A 4,591-nucleotide genomic window follows, 5' to 3' on the forward strand; every position below is an offset into this window, starting at 1 on the left:
CTGGTACTCAGATAAGAAAATCTGCAAAGTCAGAAATACAAATAATATAGAGGATGAGAAGCCCAGTTTGCCCAAACCCATGGCCAACATCCCAGATCTCTAAAGAGCCAAGGAATGGGGGAGTATAAGGTTACAGGAGATCTTAGTTCTTGTAAATATAGGCACATGCTCTGTTGCTAAGCATTTGTCTTTTTAAATAGATGCTCAAGCTTTTTACAGTCTCTTTTCCTTAGGAAAATAGAATGTGAGACATGAATTAGGCCTCTATTTAGGATAAAGGCAAAAGTTTGTATGAGCAGAACATATTTATTTGACATTTTTGCCTCCTGGATATTATTCATCTAGTTCCCTGCAGAAAAGTGGTTCCTTCTCATCTCTTGGGTGCAAGTCAAACAAATATTTTGACCAGAGTCTGAGAGTTTCTCCAAGGACCAGTTAGCCCAGCAACTCTGCACCTGTGTCCTTCATCTTAAAAAATTCCAAACTTTACAAAAAAAAGTTTGGGAACCTTCTTGCTTGTTTTCTGTCTCTGGAGCTTTTACAACATTGAAGGGATCTGAAATGCCCAAAAGACTCTCTGATCTTTTTCATGCTAGGTCAACCCAGAAATTCCCTCAAGAGTAGATATTAAAATCAAAAGTGAATTATTAGTCAATAAAAAGGAATGATAAAAAAGAATATTTTCAGAAAGAGCAATTATTATTTATTATAGCTTTTTATTTACAAGATCTATGCAGGGGTAATCTTTCAGCATTGACAACTGCAAAACCTTTAGCTCCAACTTTTCCCCTCTTTCCCCCTAACCCTTTCCCCAGATGGCAGGTTGACCAATAACTGTTAAATATGTCAAAGTATAAGTTAAATACAATATATGCATACATGTCCAAACAGTTATTTTGCTTTTTTTCCCCCTTAAACTGCTTTTATGTAAAACATACAACATGATGATCCAGATAAGAACTTCAAAGATCAATCAGAGAGTAAGTTCCATGTTTCAGTATGTAAAATGGAATACTGGTTCTAAATGATCATTTCACTCACCACCATAATTAATAGTTGTAATTAATTACAGTTATTTTGCTTTAAAAAAATAATTTGTCTTTGAAATAGTGTCCAATTAACTTGTGAAGGAAATCAAAAATAGAGGGATTGGGAATTCTATGTAGTGGTTCATAGTCATTTCCCAGCATTCAGAAAGAGCGGTTATTCTAAATGGATTGTTCAGGACAAAATTTCAGACACAGAATATGATTTGAAAACATATTCAAGAAAACTTACTTATACTTTCGGAATCCAATTCTTAACATGCAACAAGAAAATTGGATTACACGCATATATTGTATCTTGGTTATACTGTAACACATGTAAAATGTATGGGATTGCCTGTCATCTAGGGGAGGGAGTAGGGGGAGGGAGGGGAAAATTTGGAAAAATGAATACAAGGGATAATGCTATGAAAAAAATTACTCATGCATATGTGCTTTCAAAAAAAATTTATAATTATAAAATTAATAAAAAAAGAAATGTGATTTTAAAAATCAATATAAATGTATAACTAGAAAAATAAAGAAAATGTTTTTTAAAAGACAGATAAAAGAAAGGATTGTATTTCTAGGATGGAAGTTACATTGTACCAAACTTCACCCTTTTCTGCTTTGTAACTGAGAAAAGTCACTGAACCACAGTATTAGACTGTGTTCCATTCTCACCAAGGTGTAGCAAACCTTTCCCGTCAATTTTCTAAGTTTCTTTTGTGTCTCTTGGCCAAGAGTACTGGAAACCACCACTATTGTCACTTATTCAGTTGTCCTGTTACTTATTCCTGGTTGCTGAAGCCTAGACTATGTTGCTTTGACCTATGCTGAATTGCACTCCCTTCTGATGCTGGTGTGACACACTTCTCCTGAGACTCTTTCACATTATCCTGGGATGAACAATTATTTCACTCCATCTTTGGGGGGATGCTCTAAAATTTGTTTAGAGTAATTATTTAAAAGCATTTGGAGAGGTTTGGGGAAAATCTCTGGTAAATGTCTACCTGTTTTCTGCCATCTTGGCTCTGTCTCTTAATTTACTCTTTTTGTAATTGACTCGATAAGGCAATAATATACACATCAGTCAGGCATATAAATCTACATTTTCCCATCTACAGTCTTCTTTCTTCATTGTATGCTCATTTTTTAAGCAGAACCTAGTAGCGGAGCCCCCTAATTTTTTTGGGGGGGTGCCAGGGGTGATGATGCCTCTGGCTTTACTTCAGTTCTTCCCTCTGGTCTGAAACACCAAAACAAGAACTCCCACGTCCTGCAAGTTCCGGCAGCCAGCAGCAGAATGGGACCTGGTGTTCCTTGTCATCCCCAGTTCTCTCACTCTTCCTGAATTCAGACCCCCAAATCCCTACTCAGTCCTAAGGTGAAAGTCCCTGTCATTTGGGCTGAGCTCCCTCCAAACCCAGCTAGTTACTGGAGGTATTTCCACTTCATACCAGTTAATCTAGTGTCCTGGAGTGTTCTTTGATTGTTGTTGGGTTGTCTCAAAAGGATGTTTGTCAGCAGTCTAAGTTAACCCTGAGGCACAATTTTGTATTGTTTATGAGAAGAGTCTAGAGAGCTTGGAATGACCTACTTCACCTTCTTTCCATAATCTTCCTCATACTCTTTCCCAATGCTTTGAGAATTTTAAATTTTTAGTAGAGATCAGAGTGATTGGTTTTGAATGAGGTCAATGATAATAGCATAGGGCTCTTTTCTAGGATATCTTCTAATCAAGGTGTGTGAAATGCACAATATTTCTAATTCCTTCTATGTAAGGTATGTACCCAGCAGCTAAAGTTTTGGGAAGACCTGGGCATAGGATATCTCTGATAAATACTTCCCACTTTCTCATTTAGTTCTTGGTTGACAGGATATTATGATTCTTCATATTCTTCCCTCAAAGTTCACCTCTTCAGTTCTTCTAATTAAATATCCTTGGTCATTTTTGTCTTTTTTTCCCCAGATTTTTTCATCTTTATTCCCATCATACCTCTACTTTTGGGATGCTGAATGCACTACAATAGTCATATGAGAAAAATAAATCTCAAAAGTATTAAATATTAGGATTTTCATTTTTTGGACATCAAACAATTTGTTACTGATCATTTTTCTGAATAAGTCAGGAAGAATCTCAATCAGCCTCAAGTGCTATTGATGAGAATTAGGTAAGGGGTAACCCCTTTTGGTTGGGCACAAGGTTACATAGTTAAATGCAGTTTAGTAGCTGCACAGAGTACCCTATAAAGCAATTTACAAGCCTGAAAATTTAGATTGATAAAAAAAGGTTTATTGTAGGGATTTGGAAGTAAGGGTAAAGGTAGAAAGACACCAGGGCCAGAGCTGGCTTCCGGGTAGACAGGAACCCTTGGCATGGCTGATGTAAGAATGCCATGTTTGGGTTCCTGCAGAGTGGACTTTTTATAATCTTGAAGGTGGATGGAGTCCTATGCTCCTGGCTGGTTTCTGCCAGGGTTAGCATTGAATAGAATTCAATGGGTTTTTAGATAAGGAAGAAGCTGTTTGTGGGGGTTGGGGAAACCTGAGCAGATAGTGGGGTTCTGGGAAAGCCCAAGTTAGCTCAGATCCCATGGGGGCTGGGAAAGCCCAAGTTCATTGGAATTCAAATGAGATCTTTTGACCAGGATTTGTGAATCAATGATCCTAGCTTCTTCAGCCACTGGGGGTGGAGGGGGAGGGTTTGGAATCAGAAAGGAATCTTAAAGGGACCTCAACCCACATCACTATCTTTTACAAGGATTTGGTAGTAGGTAAGAGAGCAATTCATTAAATTTGTGGAGGAAACAGAGCAAGAATTTTTAGTAAAACTTGGAATGAGAAGCTCAGGATAAATACAATCTGGGAAGGCCCAAGGATGGGCACTGAATCAAGTAAGGGCACAAGAATCAAGTGATACATGTGTTCTTCATCCCGCATTCACTATCAAAAACAAAAGAACACCAGGATTGGGGTGTGATTGCCCACAAAGAAATTATTTCAGGATTGTAATGAACTATTAAGTGATTTAAGGATAGGAAATTAATTTTATTACAAAGAATATGATGATCTCTCAATAAAAGTGTCCAGTCAAACCACATTTGATTTACTATATTAGTTTCTAGGCATTGCATTGTAGGAAATAGTGCAAAAGAACTGGAGAGAAGATAGAAGAAGGCAAGAAATATGCCAATGATCTGAAGTCATTGTTATCTGAAAATCAGTTTAAATGAATCAGAGTCATTTATTTTTTTCTTTTGAAGATGTGTTTTATTTACTTATTTTATTAATTTAATGTTTTACTTTTCCCCACATACATGTAAACAAAATTTTAACATTTGTTTTTAAAAACTTTGATTTCCAAATTCATATCCTTCCTCCATTCTCACCCTCATTCCCCTCATTGAGAAGACATATGTGACATTATATAAAGTATTTGCATAAAAATCATTCTGTGAATGAAAACATAAATTTCTTCCCCCCAAAAAACCCTCTAACAATAAAGTTTTTAAAAAATGTATGTTCCAATCTGTATTCAGTCACAATCGAATAATAGTAATTTA

Source organism: Sminthopsis crassicaudata, chromosome 6, assembly GCF_048593235.1.
Source record: "Sminthopsis crassicaudata isolate SCR6 chromosome 6, ASM4859323v1, whole genome shotgun sequence".
Taxonomy (NCBI): domain Eukaryota; kingdom Metazoa; phylum Chordata; class Mammalia; order Dasyuromorphia; family Dasyuridae; genus Sminthopsis; species Sminthopsis crassicaudata.